The sequence below is a fragment of the Trachypithecus francoisi genome, unplaced genomic scaffold, assembly GCF_009764315.1.
Source record: "Trachypithecus francoisi isolate TF-2019V2 unplaced genomic scaffold, Tfra_2.0 Lachesis_group17, whole genome shotgun sequence".
Lineage (NCBI taxonomy): Eukaryota > Metazoa > Chordata > Mammalia > Primates > Cercopithecidae > Trachypithecus > Trachypithecus francoisi.
In genome coordinates, this window is record NW_022681462.1 from 38,757,532 (window position 1) to 38,778,410 (window position 20,879).

General features: G+C 43.0%; 1 non-coding gene and 1 pseudogene across 1 annotated transcript; both read right to left on the bottom strand.

The window, feature by feature from the left end:
• Positions 1 to 345: 345 nt before the first annotated feature.
• On the bottom strand, positions 346 to 12,990 carry LOC117062825 (annotated as a pseudogene).
• A 7,451-nt stretch (positions 12,991 to 20,441) lies between these two features.
• Positions 20,442 to 20,545, bottom strand: LOC117063110. The gene has a single exon (XR_004428732.1). It is a non-coding gene; the product is annotated as a U6 spliceosomal RNA (small nuclear RNA).
• Between the last annotated feature and the right edge of the window lie 334 nt (positions 20,546 to 20,879).

Here is a 20,879-nt window from a genome sequence, read left to right on the forward strand (position 1 = left end):
TCATCCCTGCCCTGTGATTACAAAGAGAATACTGCTGGTTATCTCCCACAGTCCCTGCTGTGGGAAAAACTGGTATCCTATGTCTCTGAAACATACTGCCTTTCGTCTATACTCAGAAGCTAGACATACAATTTTAAAAAGAAGAGGATCCATGGCTGTGTTATACCTGCCACCTGCCTGGGGCCAGCCATCAGCCATGGTTGTTGATGGTGAGACTGCTGAAAAGACCCAAGCAGGATGAGAGAGAACAAAGGTAGTTCTTTCTATAGCATGATGGAGATAGAAGACTTCAAAGCTTCCAGCAGCCTCACCACCCAGGCTTCACCCCATAAGTTATTCTTGCCATCAGGCTAGCTGAGGTTTCTGGGCCTCTCCTTGTGCCTCTTCATATTCTTCCCCTGGTTTCAGCTGAGGGCCAGGGATCGTAACCGTCTTAAGGATGGTGCAAGGCCGGGCGCGGTGGCTCAAGCCTGTAATCCCAGCACTTTGGGAGGCCGAGACGGGCGGATCACGAGGTCAGGAGATCGAGACCATCCTGGCTAACACGGTGAAACCCCGTCTCTACTAAAAAATACAAAAAACTAGCCGGGCGAGGTGGTTGGCGCCTGTAGTCCCAGCTACTCGGGAGGCTGAGGCAGGAGAATGGCATAAACCTGGGAGGCGGAGCTTGTAGTGAGCCGAGATCCGGCCACTGCACTCCAGCCTGGGTGACAGAGCGAGACTCTGTCTCAAAAAAAAAAAAAAAAAAAAAAAGGATGGTGCTTAGCGGGTGCCCATGGGAGAATGATCTTGCCATGCATTCTCCAGCTGCTATAGGGGTTTGTCAGATGCTTTTCAAATACAGCATACTCCAGGACATTCTTGGGTACATCTTCCCGTCCATACATCAGCCAGCCAAACCAGTCACAGATGGCCAGAGTCTGCTGGGTGTGCATGCCTACGGTGACCTGGCCATATATGTTGTCCTGGTTCATCAGACTTGAACAGTGAACTTGAACCACAAGGTAGGGCTCTAAAGATTCCACGAAGCTCCAGCGGATGGTCTTATATTTGATGTCTCAGATCATGTCTGGAAAACAGTGTTCAGGTACCAAGGTATGCAGTCAGTCATGTGTGAGTTGTTTAGACAAAGGTGAGCTTCAGTAAATATATCCTTAGCTTTTTCAGGGAAGTCCTTTGTTTTAAAATTGTCATCATACTCTTTTATCTTCTGGATTGACAATTGTGATGCCACATTCTTCTTCATTCGTTCAGTTCTCTGTTTCAGTCCTTCCTTTGAAAGAGATGGCATATGAGCATCACCTTCAGGAGGAACATAGGCATCAAAGATACCAGCTGTACAGGCCAGATGTATGGGACGATCCAAACGTTATGGAGGAATAACCAGTCCTGCTTTCCAGGCATGTTCCATAAACTCCTTTTCTGTTTTGTATTTAGGTTGATAAATAGGAGGTGTGAAACGTTTTTTAGTTCTTACTGGAACTGAGTCACCAGAACTGGCTGCCGAGACCACCAGCCCAAAACCCTTGATAAAAGAGACAACCCCTGAGATATGGGGGCTGCCGTTTTGTTCACGCAAAGGCTGCTGGGAAGGTTTTTTGTTTTTGTTTTCGTTTTTCTTTTTTGTTTTGTTTTTTATAGACGGAGTCTTGCTCTGTCGCCCAGGCTGCAGTGCAGTGGCGCGATCTCGGCTCACTGCAAGCTCCACCTCCCGGGTTTATACCATTCTTCTGCCTCAGCCTCCTGAGGAGCTGGGACTACAGGCACCCACCACTACGCCCAGGTAATTTTTTTTGTATATTTAATAGAGATGGGGTTTCACCATGTTGGCCAGGTTGGGCCTCGAACTCATGATCTCAAATAATCCACCCCCACCTTGGCATCCAAAAGTGTTGGGATGACAGGCATGAGCCACCATGCCCAGCCAATGTTCTGTATATTTTATCACAATTTTTAAAAAGCAATGAAAGGCCAGGCATGGTGGTTCACACTTGTAATCCTAACACTTTGGGAGGCTGAGGTGGAAGGATCACTTGAACCCAGGAGTTTGCAAACAACCTGGGCAACATAGGGAGACTCTGTTTCTAAAAAAAAAAAAAAAAAATTAATTACATGGGTGTGGTGGCACATGCTCCTGGTTCCAGCTACTTGGGAAGCTGAGGTGGGAGGATCACTTGAGCCCAGGAGATGGAGGCCGCAATGAGTTGTGAATATGCCACTGTACTCCAGCCTGGGCTACAAAGTGAGACTCTGTCTCAAAAAAGAAAAAAAAAAAAGAAAAAGGAAGAACTGATACATGCTACAATGCAGATGAACCTCTAAAACATGCTAAATGAAGGAAGCCAGACACAAAAGGTCACATATTACATGATTCCATTTATATGAAATATCCACAATAGGCAAACCCATGAAGTCAGACAGCAGATGAGTGGTTTACCAGGGCCTGAGCAGAAGGGAAGATAGTGACTGCTAATGGGAATGAAATCTCCTTTGCGGGTAATTCAAATATTTTGGAACTAGATAGAGGTGGTGGTTGTACAACATTATAAATATACTAAATGCCACTGAATCATACACTTTAAAATGGTTAATTTTATATTATGTGAATTTTATCTCAAGTTTAAAAAGAAAAACTTACTTGATGCTACACATTAGTTAGGATTGAAAAAGAAAAATAAAGAAATACTTGAGAATAAAGACAAAACATGGAGACTCGGTAACAACTAAAGAAATTGAATGACGGGCCAGGCGCAGTGGCTCACGCCTGCAATCCCAGGACTTTGGGAGGCCAAGGCGGGCGGATCACGAGGTCAGGAGATCAAGACCGTCCTGGCTAACACGGTGAATCCCCATCTCTACTAAAAGTACAAAAAAATTAGCCGGGCATGGTGGCAGGCACCTGTAGTCCCAGCTACTTGGGAGGCTGAGGCAGCAGAATGGCGTGAACCTGGGAGTCAGAGCTTGCAGTGAGCCGAGATCTCGCCATTGCACTCCAGTCTGGGCGACAGAGCGAGACTCCATCTCAAAAAAAAAAAAAGAAAGAAAGAAAGAAAAAAAAGAAATTGAATGACTATTTGAGAATCTTTCCGCAAAGAATACACTAAACCCAAGTGGATTTACAAGTGAATTCTTCCAAATTTTCCAACACCCAAATGTGTAGTTGAGTGGAAATGTCAGAAAAACATTTAATGGCTGGAGAGCAGAGTGTGGGATGGGGTGGTGCTTGGTGAAAGGTAGGCTGGAGAAAATGGGCAAGAACCAGTCTAGATAAGAGTCTATCAGGGGGTTTGGACTATCTTAAGCGACCTTGGGAAGATTTTGATGGGTCTGAGCAGGAGAGTGAAATACTGCCTTTGAACCTCTCTGCCTTATGTGGTGGGTTTGACTATAAATAATACTCTCAATAACCACTATGGGTATAACTTTTAATTTTTTAAATTTATTTAAAGAATATCTTTGGCTGGGTGCAGTGGCTCACGCCTATAATCCCAGCACTTTGGGAGGCTGAGGCGGGCAGATCACTTGAGGTTGGGAGTTCGAGACCAGCCTGACAAACATGGAGAAACCCCGTCTCTACTAAAAATACAAAATCAGCCAGGCGTGGTGGCGCATGCCTATAATCCCAGCTCCTTGGGAGGCAGGAGAATCTCTTGAACCCGGGAGGCAGAGGTTGCAGTGAGCCAAGATCACACCATTGCACTCCACTCTGGGCAACAAGAGTGAAACTCTGTCTCAGAAAACAAAACAAAAAAATCCTTGCACAGGGGCCATGCTAATATTCTTGGCATCATTCTAATTTTACTATATGTGCTGCTGAAGCGGATACCATATAACTTTTATAAGCTTTATTTACCAACGCTTTTTCTTTGTTTGCTCTTTTCATTTTTTCTTCTATTCTTTTATTTATTTATTTTTAAAATATTCTTTCTAGAGACAGGGTCTTGCTTTATCGCCCAGGCTGGAGTGCAGTGGTGTGGTCTTGGCTCAGCACAACCTCTGCTCCCGGTTCAAGTGATTCTTGGCTCACTACAGCCTTAAACTTTTAGGTTCAAGTGATTCTACCACCTTAGCCTCCCAAGTAGCTGGGACTGCAGGCACGCACCACCATGCCTGGCTAATTTTTTTGTATATTTTGTAGACAGGGGGCTTCCACCATGTTGCCCAGGCTGGTCTCAAACTCCTGGGCTCAAACAATCTGCCCACCTTGACCTCCCAAAGTGCTGGGATTATAGGCATGAGCCATCACACCTGGCCTCTTCCATTCCTTTAAATGGAATCTAAGACATAATGACCAGAAGTTTTAAAAATGAGGTTTAGTTTATTAAGATTAATTCATCCTGTTAAACTGTTGATATGCTTATTAATTCTGTCCTAATCATGATTTTATTTTATTATTTTTTTTGAGACAGAGTCTCGCTCTGTTGCCCAGGATGGAATGCAGTGGCGCAATATTGGCTCACTGCAACCTCTGCCTCCCAAGGTTCAAGCTCCTGCCTCAGCCTTCTGAGTAGCTGGGACTTCAGGCATGTGCCACCACCCCTGGCTAATGTTTGTATTTTTAGCAGAGACAGGATTTTACCATATTAGTCTTGAACTCCTGACCTCAAGTGATCCACCTGCCTTAGTCTCCCAAAGTGCTGTAATTACAGGTGTAAGCCACTGCACCCAGCTTTTACCCGTAATTTTTTTTTTTTTTTTTTTTTGAGACAGAGTTTCACTGTTGTTGCCCAGGCTGGAGTGCAATTGCACGATCTCTGCTCACTGCAACCTCCACCTCCCAGATTCAAGTGATTCTCCTGCCTCAGCCTCTCAAGTACCTGAGATTACAGGGATGCACCACCATGCCCAGCTAATTTTGTATTTTTAGTAGAGATGGGGTTTCTCCATGTTGGTCAGGCTGGTCTCGAACTCCCGACCTCAGGTGATCTGCCCGCCTCAGCCTCCCAAAGTGCTAGGATTACAGGCATGAGCCACCGCACCTGGCTTACCCATGATTTTAAACATAACTTGTTTTTTGTCTCTTTTTTCTAACTTTTATTTTTGTATTTTTAATATTTATTTATTTATTATTTAGAGACAGGGTCTTACTTTGTAACCCAGGCTGGTGTGATCATAGCTCACTGCAGCCTTGAACTCCCTGGGCCGAAGTGATCCTCCTGCCTCAGCCTCTAGAGTAGCTAGGACCACAGGCACAGACTGTCACAGCTGGCTAATTTTTTTTTTTTTTTTTTTTTTACTTTTTAGTAGAGATAAGGCTCACTATACTGCCCAGGTTAGTCTCAAACTCCTGAGCTCAAGTGATCCTCTCGCTTTGGCCTCCCAAAGTATTGAGATTACATGTGTGAGCCACCACACCTGGCCTTTTTATTTTGGAAAATTTTAAATATTTTGGAAAATTATAAATATGCTCAGTTAGAAGGAATGGTGTAATGAAATATCATGTAACAACATCCAGCTTCAACAAATTTCAAGTAATGGACAATATTTTCATCTATACTGTCACCTACTTCTTTACTGTCATTATTTTGAAATAAAACCTAGACATTATATCAGTTTATTTGTAAATATTTTATTATTAAACATAATCATGTTCCATTATAAAATAAAATTACTAAACTTCAATTCTCAGGTGTCCGTTATACATGTTTGTATATCATGCTCATTGAAGATATTCCAAAATTACCTTTAAAACTAAAATGTGGGCTGAGCACAGTGGCTCACACTTTTAATCCCAGCACTTTAGGAGGCCTAGGTGGGAGGGTCACTTGAAGTCAGGAGTTCAAGACTAGCCTGGACAACATAGCAATATGTCATCTCTATTCTCTTTTTAAGGTAATTAATTAATTAAAATAAAATAAAATGTGGCATGTATATTTGGAACTTTGTTCACAGGTATCAGGAAAAATTATAAAATGCACCATTACCGATTTGAAAATAGCTTTTAACCTGATTTCATCAAAAAGGTGTCTCTAAGAGAAAGAGTAACAGATATAATTAAAAACTATTGGTTAACTTTGTAAAAGCCTTTTTGATATATGTCTTAGGAACTGAAAGAGGGAATAACACTAATAACTTGGTAACACTTTATTTTCTTCACTGAATGGTTTCTATTTCTTTGATTTTTTTTTTTTTTTTTTTTTTTTGAGATAGCGTCTTGCGCTGTCGCCCAGGCAAGAGTGCAGTGGTGGGATCTCGGCTCACTGCAAGCTCCGCCTCCCGGGTTCGTGCCATTCTCCTGCCTCAGCCTCCCGAGTAGCTGGGACTGCAGGTGCCCGCCACCACACCCGGCTAATTTTTTGTATTTTTTAGTAGAGATGGGGTTTTTACCGTGTTAGCCAGGATGGTCTCAACCTCCTGACCTTGTGATCCGCCCACCTTGATCTCCCAAAGTGCTGGTATTACAGGCATGAGCCACCGCACCCAGCCCTTTTTTTGCTTTTCATATGTTGACTTGCTTTAATCCTCACAAACTACCGAGAATCCCACTCCACCATGTTTCAGCATTGTGTAATTGGTATGGTTATCTCCCTGAGTTCTATCCCCGCCAACAAAGAGGTAGGATCCAAAATTGCCACCTATCTGGTCCAAGCCATGATAATCTCAAGCCTTCATTATTATAATAAACTTCTTTCTTTTTTTTTGACACAGAGTCTCACTCTGTCACACAGGCTGGAGTACAGTGGCATGGTCATTGCTCACGACAACCTTGACCTCTGGGGCTCAAGTGATCCTCCCACCTCAGCCCTCAGAGTAATTGGGACTACAGGGGCATGCACCACCACATTCAGCTAATTTTTAAACTTCTTCATAGAGACAGGGTCTCATCATGGTGCTCAGGCTAGTCTGGAACTCCTGGGCTCAAGCGATCCTCCCCTCTTGGCCACCCAAAGTCCTGGGATGACAGGAATGAGCCATATGGCTGGTCAATAAAAGACTTTCAAGCAAAAATGTATTAGGATAAGATTCTGGAAGAAAAAAGAAATATAAAATTTCCAACTTTACGAAGGTTGTTTATGTATTTTTCAGTAGCTGATAAATATAAAAGTCATTGTGGAATTTAGATTACATTGGATAAGTATAAATTGCCCAAACAATCATATTTTAAAATTATGTATGTATGTATATGTGTTTACATATTCAAAAATCACATTTTTCAAACTAAACAAATTAAAAAATTGTAATGTCTATTATATACAATAGTATATAGGTTTAAAAAATCCTATAACAGGGTACATGAGCCAAAATGTTGGAAGCCATTCCTCTAGATGGCCTATCTTCAGGAAAGTATAGAATCTTGGGAACTCCTCTCCCCTAACATCTGCCTTGAAATATTTACTGATTTAAAAAATTCTTTTTTTCAAGATTTCCTACCACAATGAGCCATTTGATCCACCCCATCAACCTTAGGCCCTCTTCCCTTTCTGGTTCAACAGTGCACCTGTCCCTGCCTCCATCTCTCCTACCCTTCCCTAAACTCCCTTCCCATCATCCTAAAGTCTAGGTCCCTCTCAGCCTGGCTGGAGCTCTGAGCTGCCTGTAAACTTGAAAGGATTTATACCTTTATGACTAAAAATGAACTTTACTGCCATCATCTAAGTCACTTAGTTGAAAAGTACATTTGTCCCTTGGTATCCAAGAGGGACTGGCTCCAGGAACTCCCTCAAATACCAAAATCTGTGGATGCTCAAGTCCCTTATATAAAATGGCATAGTATTTGGCATATAACCTACACACATCCTCCTGTATACTCTAAATCATCTTTAGATTTATTATTGTACCTAATACAATGTAAATGCTATGTAAACCATTGTTGTACTGTATTGTTTAGGGAATAATGACAGGAAAAAAGTCTGTATGTGTTCAGTACAGACGTTTTTTCTTTTTTTGAGACAAGATCTGTCTCTATCACCCAGGCTGGAGTGTAGTGGTCAATCTCGGCTCACTGCAACCTCCACCTCCCAGCCGCAAGCCATCCTCCCACTTCAGCCTCCCGAGTAGCTGGTAGCTGGGACTGCGGGTGCACACTACCATGCCCAGCTAATTTTTGTATTTTTTGGTAAAAATGGGTTTTGTCATGTTACCCAGCTGATCTTAAACTCTCGTGAGTTCAAGCGGTCCTCCCGACTCGGTCTCCCAAAGTGCTGCGATTACATGCGTGAGCCACCACACACGGAGAGATGCAATTTTTTTTCTCCAATTTTTTTTTCTTTTTTCTTTCTCCAGTGTCAGTGTTGATCCACATATTTCCAATCTGCAGTTGGTTGAATCCACCAATGCAGAACCCATGGAAACAGAGATCTGACTGTATTGGACCTTGAATCATTCAGGTTATATCCAGAACAATCCAGGCAGTCTCCTGTATCTTTGTCTATGAGTGACCTAAGGCTGAAGGCTGACTTTGACCTCAAGGTGAGTGCCTGAAGGCATCAGGTAATCACAGCCCTTCAGGGCCACTCTTGTTTAATACCTCTCAGTGGTGCCAAATACTGCGGAGGATAGAATGCAGTCTCGCAATTTCCCTCCTTGACTGAGCCAACCTTATCTTACTAAACTCAGTTAAGGTCACTTTCCTCTTCTCCTTTCTCACTAAAGTCAATCATCCCACTGTCCTTCAGCCTCTAGTACAGGTCTAGCTCTCTTGTGCCCCTCTCCTCTGCCTTCACCTTCAAGGTCCTTTAGCCTGAAGTGTTTTCCAGACTCCTTCAGTGATTGACTGCCTCTTTCTCTTCGGGTTTGTTGCAATTAGACAGTAACTGTCAAGATGTAAGATATCTACCTATGAGCCCGTATGAAGAAATACTCATATAGTACCCCACAACATTAAAAGGATGCTTATTGCAACATTTTTTATTTTTATTTTTTTACGCAGAGTCTCGCTGTGTCACCCAGGTTGAAGTGGAGTGGTGCAATCATAGCTTACTGCAGCCTTGAACTCTTGAACTCAAGTGATCCTTCCACCTTAGCCTCCCTGGTAGCTGGAACTATAGGCGCGCCACCACTCCTCACTAATTTTTTATTTATTTTTATTTTTTATAGAGATGGGTCTAAGTTTGTTGCCCAGGCTGATCTTGAACACCTGGCCTCAAGAAATCCTTCTGCCTTGGCTTGCCAAAGCACTGGAATCACAGACATGAGTCACCACACCTAGCTCAGCATTTTTTTCTTTCTTTGTTTGAGACAGGGTCTTGCTCTGTTGCACAGGCTGAAGTGCAGTGACGCAATCATGGCTTGTTGCAGCCTTGATTTCCCCAGGCTCAAGCAATCCTCCTGTCTCAGCCTCCTGTGTAGCTGGGACTACAGGCATGTGCCACCATGCCGAGCTAATTTTTAAATTATTTTGTAGAGATGGGGGGTCTCACCATGTTGCTCAGGCTGATCTTGAACTCCTGGGCTTAAGCGATTCTCCTGCCTTGGCCTCCCAAAGTGCTGGGATTACAGGTGAAAGCCACCACACCAGTCTTTTTTTTTTTTTTTTTTCCTTTTTTAATAGATAAGGGCTTTCGCTGTGTTGCCCAGGCTTTTCTCAAATTCCTAGGCTCAAGCAGTCCTCTTACCTCCACCTCCCAAAGTGCTGAGATTATAGGCATGAGCCACCATGCCCAGCCTGGCCATTTTTTAAGAGAAAAAAAATTGTTAAGAATTTAAGTACCCTTCAAGAAAGGAATGGTAAAATGGTTGTACATATGCAGCCATTAAAAAGAGTGAAGTAGATCAGTAAGCCCCGGCATGGGTAGAGGTCCATGGTACTGAATATTGCATGTCAAAGAAGAAAATCACAGCACATATAGAGTGTGTATTCCCATTCATGTAAAAGCAGCAAAGCCACCAGTCTGTGTGGATATAGAAAAAGGTCCAGAAAGCCTCACACCAAGCAGGAGTGGAAGAATAGGAAAAAGAACATTTTTCTTTTCCTCTACTTATTCCTATTTTGTGTGAGCACTTTACAGTAAACTGTGTGTTTATGTAATAATATAAATTTGAGGTAAATTTGAAGGCAAAGAGCTGTCTGCAAATTGGTGTCATGCTAGGGAAATACAACCTTCCAAAGAGATACCAGAAGTTTAAAGCAACCTCCCTGGCACCTGCCTTGAGCTGAGCAGGTAAGATGTGACCCACTGCCTTGGTGCTGGAATTGTCAGTTAGATGCTTACTGTCCATGGCCAGGCACGGTGGCTCATGCCTGTAAACCCAGCACCTTTGAAGGCTGAAGCAGGTGGATCACTTGAGGCCAGGAGTTTGAGACCTGCCTGGTCAACATGATGAAGCCCCATCTCTACTAAAAACACAAAAAATTAGCTGGACGTGGTGGTGGGCACCTGTAATCCCAGCTACTTGGGAGGCTGAAGGAGGCTGAGGCAGGGGAATTGCTTGAGCCCGGGAGGCAGGAGTTGCAGTGAGCTGGGATCGTGCCACTGCACTCCAGCCTGGGCGACAGAGCAAGACTCTCTCAAAATACATAAATAAATAAATAACGCTTATCGTCCAGAACAGGATCACATCTTTTAACATAAAGCTGTTGGATGGCACATGAGAAATCGTCCCCATGGTCCAATCACCTCCCACCAGATCCCACCTCCAACTTTGGGGATTACAATTCAACATGAGGTTTAGCAAGGACAACATCCAAACCCTACAGTTAGAAATGGTTCATTTCTTCTTGCCAGGGTTCCCAGCCAAGGCAAAGCTTGTTTTTCTTCCCTGGGGCAAGAAAGGGAAATGGGGAGAGTGGCAGGGGCCGGGAGATGAGAAAGTAGAAGTGGAAGAATAAATGAATCAAGAGAATAAAGAAGAGAGGAGAAGAACAAAGGGGAGCAGATGGGAGAAGAGAGAAGGGAACAGGATGGGACAGGCAAGGGCAGAGGAGAGGAGAAGAAGGTGGAGAGGAAATGTGAAGGGAATGGAAGGAAAAGGAAAGGAGGAAATATGAGGGGAGAGGAGGAAAGGAGAGGAATTCTTATCACTTTAATTTTAGGGCAAAGAGGGGCACTTGAGAAAGGATGGAAAGAAAGAAGGGAAGACAAAACAGAAGAGAGAATAGAGAACAGGAATAAAAACTCAACCTGATGGTGACTACCATTTTAATTTCTAAGCCAAGTAGGAGGAGAAGATAAATATACACTATAGGTTGTTTCTGAACAGCTGGTATTTGGGAATGCTTTGCTTTCTGACCTCGGCCAGTCTAAATAAACCAAGGTGTCTATTGCTGCATAACAAATTATCCCAAAACTTAGTAGCTTAAACAACAAACGTGTTATCTCACACAGTTTGTAAGAGTCAGGAATGCAAGGGTTGCTTAGCTGGGTAATTCTGGCTCAGAGTTTCTCATGAGGTTGAAGTCAAGATACAGCCAGGGCTGCAGTCATCTGAAGGCTCGACTGGGGCTGGAGAATCAGATGCTTCATCTACACTGACTACAGGCCTCAGCTCCTTGCCAGATGGGACTCTCCATAAGACTGCTTGAGGATCCTCATGACATGGCAGCAAGTTTCCTCCAGAAGGAGTGATCCAAGAGAGCAAGGTAGAAGTCACAATGTCTTTTATGACTTAGACTTGGAAGTCACAGACCATCACTTCTACCCTATTCAGTTGACTACACCCACCTTTTGTACAGTGTGGAAGGAAACTGCAGAACAACAGGAATATCAGAATGTGGGGATCATTCAAGGTCATCTTGGAGGCTGGTAATCACACAAGGCAGAAGAAAAATTTCTTTTTTTTGAGACGGAGTCCCACTGCTCACTGTCACCTAGGCTGGAGTACAGTGGCACAATCATGGCTGACTGCAGCCTCAACCTCCTGGGCTCAAGTGATCTCCCCACCTTAGCCTCCCAGATAATTTGGGCTATAGACACTCAACACCATGCCTAGCTAATTTTATTTTATTTTAGTAGAAACAAAATCTTGCTATGTTGCCCAGGCTGGTCTCGAACTGGGCTCAAGCAATTCTCCCACCTCAGCCTCCCAAAGTGCTGGGATTACAAACATTAGCTACCTCACCTGGTCTAACAGATAAATTTCCAATGAGTGGTCTCTTCTCTAGCTTTTTACAGTGACTCAAGAATTAGTCTTGTCAAATCTCTCTGGGATGCTTATCACTCAGCAGTTTCTCGTCTAGCTGTATTCTCTGGAGATATGTGTACTAATGGACAAGAATATCCCTAAAAGCATTGTTCTTGGACAAAATATATTTGATAGCCCAAGCACCATTCAGCAATTAACCACATAGGTTGTGCTATATTTATATGACATAATACTCCAACTATAAACCCACTCTCATGATTAACCAACTATGGCCATATGCAACAACCTAGATGAATCTCACAATGTTGAATGAAAGAAGCCAGACCAATATACACTGTGTTAGTTCCCATTTAGATAAAGCTTAAAACACTCAAATCTAAACTAAAATGTTCAGGGCTGCCTACTTAGGTGATAAAACTATAAAGAAAACAATGAACTTATCAGCATAAAACTCAGGGGAGTGACTTCTTTTTTGGGGTGATGGAAGGTGTTACAATCAGGAAGGGGCAGGATGAAGCTTCTGACAAAGTTTTATTTCTGTGTCTGAGTGCTGGTTACAACTGTTTTCTTTTATATAATACCTTAAGCCATAGATTTACGTGTTGGGCACTTTTCTGTATATGTATCATTTCACAATAAAAAGGCTTTTAAAAAAAATCTTAATGCTCCGAGATCCTGTCTTAGAAAACAATCAACAATGATGATAATACTAATCAGCCTATAATGTGCACATAGCCTCCATCCCTCTGCAGTGTGGGTGATGGGGATTTGCAGCGAATAGGGAAAAGCTTGTACCCTCAAATCAGTGACACGCAGTGAACCCTGACCCCTGGTGCCCACGACTGCAGAGCCTCACGTTTGGACGCTGGGAACTGAATCCCTATTGTGGTGACCTCTGAGCTTCTCCTTCCAGAAACCTTGGTCCTGGAAGAATTTCAGTCTGGTTCTGCCATCATGGGTCTCCCCCATCACCCGTCCTTCTTTGCCTGCTCCCTCCCACCCATTCCAATCCTAGCTTTTCTGAATTTCTTTTGTTAAGCTGACAGAAGCCATAACTGAGCCCCCTGACAAGAGCTGGACTGTGCTTTTCTCTCTCTTTTCCTTTTTTGCAATCTACAATGAGCCTTCCAAGTTCATTACCGCAGATGGTCCTGGTCAGGACCCAGGGCCCGATGGCAGAAGCTTATTATCCAGCCTCAGGGACAGTGAGAACTGGCTGGCAGCCGCAGTCATTCTGAAGCAGTCATGTCCAATTAGAAGAAACATTAGACACTTTCCTTCTGGAGCCCCATTAACAAATTAGTCGTACCACAAACTGAGAGAGACTGGATGGGACCAAATACCTTTTGACCACTGGATAATTTGATAATTTGGAGAAGAAACAGTGCAGAACACTGCTGTGTGTGTGTGTGTGTGTGTGCATGTGTGTGTGTGTGTCTGTGTGTATGTGTTGGAGGTAGGAGATAGCAGGTGGTTTGGGAGGAGGATTTGACCCCATATGCCTGTGCCACCCAGGAATGAAATCTTTCTAATACTAAACTATGTCTGTTACTGGGTTAAAATGGTCAGGGATTTGGCAAGAATGGCTGTCTTTTTGTGGTCAGTATTTCATCCATGCTGGACTTGCTGGGTTGTAGAAGCTGGCACTGTGTTACAAATTTTTGTTAAGTTTTAGTTCCAGGAAGTTTGTGGGAAGCGGGTCGGGGAATCCAAAGCCCCACGTACCTGCTGTGATAAAATAATCTTAATTTACTATTTTAAAATTATATTGGGTTTTTAAAATATTGGTTGTAAATGACTTGCTCAGGAAAAGTACTAATTAGACCTCTGAGATTTTTTAAATTCCAAAGTCTGAACCACAAATAAGTTTTTGTTGCTAAGGAAACCACTGCATTCAAATTACCATTGCAAATTTAAATTGCCATTTTAAGTTCATTTGCAATACAGCAAAAGATTGGAGCAACTCCTCTAAAAGGGAGAGAGAGAAAGGAAGATGAAGTAAAAAGGAAAGGATGTTACTGGTGAGAACACAATTCCTGTTTTTGATCAATAGCTGAAGAACTAAGAAAATCTAGAAGCAGAGGACTGCAGAGAAAGCCCATATGGTCTCTCATTCCATGACAGGTTATCAATCCTGAAGTCTCCCATTAGAAAGATTCTTAGAGATTTTCTGCCAACTCCCATTCAGCACAGGAGTGTCCTTTTTATTTACTATAGATCTTACACATATAAACAAATAATAAGAGAATCATAACAACTTCATGCCAATATGTTCAACAACCTAGATAAAATGGACAAGTTCCTTCAAAAACATAATTTATCTTATCTGTCATCAGATTAGAATTAAAAGAAGAAAAATTATTAAAAAATTAAAAGAAAAAAGTAACATCGAAATTAACCCAAGGAGAAATTTAAAAATCCAAATAGCTTCATATCTATTAAATATGTTGAATTGTTACTATTATCTTTTGAGACAGAGTCTTGCTTTGTCACCCAGACTGGAGTGAGTGCAGTGGCATGATCTTGGCTTACTGCAGCCTCTGCCTCCTGGGTTCAAGTGATTCTCCTGCCTCAGCCTCCTGAGTAGCTGGGATTACAGGCACCTGACATCATGCCCAGTTAATTTTTGTATGTTTAGTAGAGATGGGGTTTCACTATGTTCGCCAGGCTGGTTTTGAACTCCTGACCTCAGAAGATCCACCCTCCTTAGCCTCCTAAAGTGCTAGGATTACAGGCATGAGCCACTGGGCCTGGCCAAGAAAGTTATTTTTAAAAAGCAGTGCTGAAACTGTGTATCTTTTAATGAAAAAAATTTAATCCCAACCCAATCTCACTCTACATGTAAAATTAATTTGAAATTAATCACAGACAAAACATGAAAACCAAAACCAGAAAGCTTCCAGAAACAAAACACAACAAAAAGCAATCTTGAAGTTATCAAAGATTTCTTGAACAGGGCACAAAAAATGCTAAAGAAGAAATAAATTTGACTTTATAGATACTTCTTTTTTTTTTTTTTTTTTTTTTGAGACGGAGTCTCGCAGTCGCCCAGGCTGGAGTGCAGTGGCCGGATCTCAGCTCACTGCAAGCTCCGCCTCCCGGGTTTACGCCATTCTCCTGCCTCAGCCTCCCGAGTAGCTGGGACTACAGGCGCCCGCCAACTCGCCCGGCTAGTTTTTCTATTTTTTAGTAGAGACGGGGTTTCGCCGTGTTAGCCAGGATGGTCTCGATCTCCTGACCTCGCGATCCACCCGTCTCGGCCTCCCAAAGTGCTGGGATTACAGGCTTGAGCCACCGCGCCCGGCCGACTTTATAGATACTTCTATTCTCCAAAGATAATAAAAGGGCAAGCCAGGGACTGGGAGAAAATATTCACAATGTGCATATGTAGCAAATGTCTTGAATCCCAATAAGAAATAATTCAGGCCTGGTGTGCGGCCCACATCTGTAATCCCAGCACTTTGGGAGGCCGAGGCGGGAGGATCACCTGAGGTCAGGATTTTGAGACCAGCCTGACCAACATGGTGAAACTCTGTCTCTACTTAAAATACAAAAATTAGCCAGGTGTGGTGGTGGGCATCTGTAATCCCAGGTACTTGGGAGGCTGAGGCAGGTAAGTTGCTTAAACCTAGGAGGCAGAGGTTGTAGTGAGCAAAGACTGCACCATTGCCCTCCAGCCTGGGTGACAAGAACAAAACTCCATCTCAAAACTAAATAAGTAAATTAATGAATAATAATAATTCATACAAATTAATAATAAGAAAACCAACCCCTTTTTTTTTTTTTTAAGATGAGATCTTGCTATGTCTCCCAGGCTGTTTTTGAACTCCTGAGCTCAAGTGATCTTCTCGCCTTGCAAGTGGTCAGCTCAGGCTGCAGTGCAGTAGCTGTAGCCTCAACCTCCAGGGCTCAAGGGATCCTCCCACCTCAGCCTCCCAAGTAGCTGTGGAGGCCACAGGATCACTTCAGCTTGTGTGGAAATTATGTGTGTGATTTCCACGCATATAATCCCTTTAATATTCCCAACGATTCCGTGAGGTATCTGCTTGTATCCTCATCCTGGAGACAAAGAAAGTGAGATTCAAAAAGGTTCAGAGAATGTCTCAAGAATCCCTCCCAAAGTGCTGGGATGACAGGTGTGTGCCAACATGCCCAGCCCCCAACCCAGTTTTTAAATGTTTAAAATTCTGAACAGAAACTACCAAAAAAGATATGCAAATGCCTCACAAGGAAATGCATATGAAAACCACAATAATAGCTAAGTGTTAAAAGACTAATAATTGCAAGAGTTGACAAGGATGTGGAACAATGAGAACTTCATACACAGATCATGGGAGGGTAAAATGGTACAACCACCTTTGAACACCGATTTTAAGTTTCATATAAAAATTACACAGCCAGGCGCTGTGGCTCATGCCTGGAATCCCAGGACTTTGGGAGGCCGAGGTGGGTGGATCACAAGGTCAGGAGTTCAAGACCAGCCTGGCCAAAATGGTGAAACCCCTTCTCTACTAAAAATGCAAAAATTAGCAGGGCATGGTAGCAGGTGCCTGTAATCCCAGCTACTCTGGAGGCTGAGGCAGAGAATTCTCATAGAGAATTGCTCGAATCCAGGAGGCAGAGGTTGCAGTGGGCCGAGATCGTGCCGCTGCACTACAGCCTGGGTGACACAGCGAGATTCTGTCTCAAAAAAAAAAAAAAAAAGGCAAAAACACCTATATTACGATCCAGCAAATTCCATTTCCAGGTAGCAGCAGATGTCCACAAAATCGCTTCCATATAAATGTTTATATAATAGTAGCTGCCATATTCTGAATGTGTCCCTCCAAAATTCATGTATTGGAAACTTATTTTATTATTATTTTTTAAAGACAGGGTCTTGCTCTGTTGCCCAGGCTGGAGCGCAGTGGTGCGATCATGGCTGAGTATAGCCTTTACCTCCAGAGCTCAAGCAACTTTCCTGCCTCAGGCTCCTGAGTAGCTGAGACCACAAGTGCACACCACTATGCCTGGCTAGTTGTTTATTTTTTGTAAAGATAGGTTCTCACTATATTGCTCAGGCTGGTCTTGAGTTCCTGGGCTCAAGCCATCCTCCTGCCTAGGCCCCCCAAAGTGCTGGGATTACAGGTGCAAGCCACCATGCCTGGCCATGTTTTGGAAACTTAAGCCCTAATGCAACAGTGCTGAGAGGTAGGGCCTTTGGGGAGGTGTTTAGACCAGGAGAGCTCTGCTTTCATGAATGGATTAATGCTGTTATAAATGGGCTTGATGGAGGAAATTAGACCCTTTTTTTCCCTTCCACTTGCTACCATGTGAGGACACAGTGTTCCTCCCCTCTGGAAGATGCAGTGTTCAAGGCTCCATCTTGGAAGCAGAGAGCAGCTCTCACCAGATGCTGATGCCTTGATCATGGACTTTCTAGCCTCCAGAGCCCTGAGAAATAAACTTCTGTTCTTTACAAGTTACCCAGTTTAGAATTCTAATATTATAGAAGCAAAAACAGACTAAAACAGTAACTTTGTTCATAATAGCCAAAAACTGGAAATCAACCAAATGTCCATCAATGGGGTACTAGATAAATAATCTGAAGTACATCTACACAGCAGAATATTACTCAACAAGAAAAAAAATGAATTATTGATACATGTGATAACACAGATTAATCTCACAATTATCATGCTGAGTGAAAGAAGCCAGACAAAAAGACTACACTGTGTATTTCATTTATATAAAGTTCTATAGCAAGCAAAACTGATCTATGGTGACAGAAATAAGATCTGCCATGAGCTGGGTGAGCAGTCACCACAAAGGGGCAGGAGGGAGCTCTGTGAGGTGAAGGAAGTGTTCTACATCTTGACTGGGTGGTGGGTAAATGGCTTTATAAGTACCAAAACAAAGCCAACCGACTACCAAAATGGGTCCCTCTCCTGTACATAACTATACCTCAATCAAGGTTTTTTTTTTGTTGGTTGGTTGTTTTTTTGTTTGTTTGTTTGTTGAGACGGAGTCTTGCTCTGTTGCTCAGGCTGGAGTGTAATGGCGTGATCTCGGCTCCCTGCAACCTCTGCCTCCCGGGTTCAAGCAATTCTCCTGCTTCAGCCTCCCAAGTAGCTGGGATTACAGGCGTGTGCCATCACACCTGACTGATTTTTATATTTTTAGTAGAGACAGAATTTCACCATGTTGGTCAGGCTGATCTCAGGTGATCCACGCACCTCAGCCTCCCAAAGTGCTGGGATTATAGGCGTGAGCCACTGCACCTGGCCTTCAAGTTTTATTTATTTATTTTTACATGAGTGGGACCAAATTAGAAAGAGGTATGAAGATTGAAGAGGAGCTTGTGCTGTATCCTGCAGCCAATAAGAAACCACCATAGTTGCTTACCAGAGAGTGATAGGATGAAATTAATCAGAATCATTTTAATTCACCAAATAACTGTTGGGGTAAGGCATTGTGCTAGATAGTGCAGCAATTCTGATAGAAATAATACAAATAAAAGTCATTTATTCTTGTTACATTTTACCTGTTCCACAACCAATGCACTTCCAAGTACACTGAGTAGACTGGACATCACCTCCAAACAACCTGCTAAGGTAGAGGAGGAAGGTTTCTAAATCCCTTTTTTATAGGAGATAACTGATGCTTAGATTGGCAAGTGAGGAAGTGAGGACTAGACATTCAGATTACAAATTCAGCTCTTTTGTCATGTACACTTACACAGAGTTTAACAACCTACAGATGATTTTCACACATATAATCCCTTTAATATACCCAACCACCCTGCGAGGTATCTGCCTGGATCCTCATCCTGGGGACAAAGAAAGTGAGATTCAAACAAGTTCGGAGAATTTCTCAAGAACCCAGAGCTAGTCAAGTTCAGAGGCTAGTACTGGGACCTGGTTTTTGTGATTCCATATCTAACCTGGCACCACCTCACGGCCTCTCTGAGTCTTTGTTCTGCAGATCAGAAATTTGCCAGGCCCAGAGCCACAGCTTCTGTGTGAGCCATCCCTGTTGAAGCTCCTTACAGCCTACTCAGACCTAGGGATAGCCATTGTGGGCAGACTCGGGTCCCGTGATTCCTTCCACTATATATTTATTTATTTATTTATTAAGAGACAGAGTCTTGCTCTGTCACCCAGGCTGGTGGAACCTCCGCCTCCCGGGTTCAAGCGATTCTCCTGCTTCAGTCTCCAGAGTAGCTGGAACTATAGGCACCCGCCACCACACCCGACTAATTGTTTTGTATTTTTAGTAGAGACAGGGTTTCACCATGTTGGCCAGGATGGTCTTGATCTCTTGACCTAGTGATCCACCCGCCTCGGCCTCCCTAAGTGCTGGGATTACAGGTGTGAACCACCACACCCAGCGAACTCCTTCCACTATTTTCTTTTCTTTCTTTCTTTCTTTTTTTTTTTTTTTGAGATAGGGTCTCACTCTGTTGCTCAGGCTGGAATGCAGTAGTAGCTGCAGCCTCGACCTCCAGGGCTCAAGGGATTCTCCCACTTCAGCTTCCCAAGTAACTGGGACCACAAACACATACCACAACGCCCAGCTTATTTTGTTTTTGTTTTTGTTTTTTTGTAGAGAGGGACACTCAATATGTTGGCCAGGCTGGTCTTGACTCCTAAGCTCCAGTGATCCATCCGCCTTGGACTCTCAAAGTGCTGGGATTACAGACAGGAGACACAGCACCTCACCCACTCCTTTCACTCTTAAAACTGTCACAAGACTTGGTGTGTTCTTACCACCAAAAACAACAAAAAAGTAAATATGAGTGGTGATGGATATGCTAACTAGCTTGATTATGGTGATCATCTCACAATGTATACGTATATAAAAACATCATATCGTATACCTAAAATATACACAATATTTATTTTTCAATTATGCCTCAATAAAGCTGAAAAAAATCATTTAATATGAAAGGACTTTTCTGGCAGAGCATGCTGGCTCATGCCTGTAATTCCAGGACTTTGGGAGGCCGAGGCAGATGGATTGCCTGAGCCCAGGAGTTTGAGATCAGTCTGGGCAACATGGTAAAACGATGTCTCTACAAAAAGTACAAAAATTCCCTGGACATTGTGGCTTGAGTCTGTAGTCCCAGCTACTCAAGAGGCTGAAGTGGGAGTATCTCCTAAGCCCAGGGAGTCAAGGCTGCAGTGAGCCGAGATGGTGCCACTGCACTCCAGCCTGGGTGACAGAGTGAGACCCTGTCTCAAAAAAAAAAGAATGAAACAAAGAGAGAGACAGAGAGAGAGGCGGGGAAGGAGGGAGGGAGGGAGAGAGGGAGGGAGGGAAAGAAAAGAAAAAGAAGAAAAGAAAAAGAAAGGACTTTTCCTTTCTTGCTTAAACTAGGCTTTATTCATCTCAATTTCCCCTTCTCTCTCTCTTGTTACCCCAAATCTTTATTTATTTATTTTTTAATGGAATGATTCAGGAATTTGCATGCCATCCTGGTGCAGAGGCCATGCTAAGTTTCTCTGTATTGTTCTAATTTTTAGCATATGTGCTGTGGAAGCAAGCCTAAATCTTCATTGGTTTTTTAAAAAATTATTATAAAAATATACATTCTTATTGTAGAAACAAAACCAAACCAAAGAAATATAAACATTTCTGACTTAGATTTGGGGGGCGTGGTAAATGCCTCTAATTTCAATAGGGAGTCATTTACAGTGGAAACAAATTACATGACACTGCTGTAAAAAGTGTTGTGGTTGTTGAAAAAGTGACACCCTGGCCAGGTCTGGTGGCTCACTCCTGTAATCCCAGCACTTTGGGAAGCAGAGGCAGGTGGATCATAAGGTCAAGAGATTGAGACCATCCTGGTCAACATGGTGAAACCCCATCTCTACTAA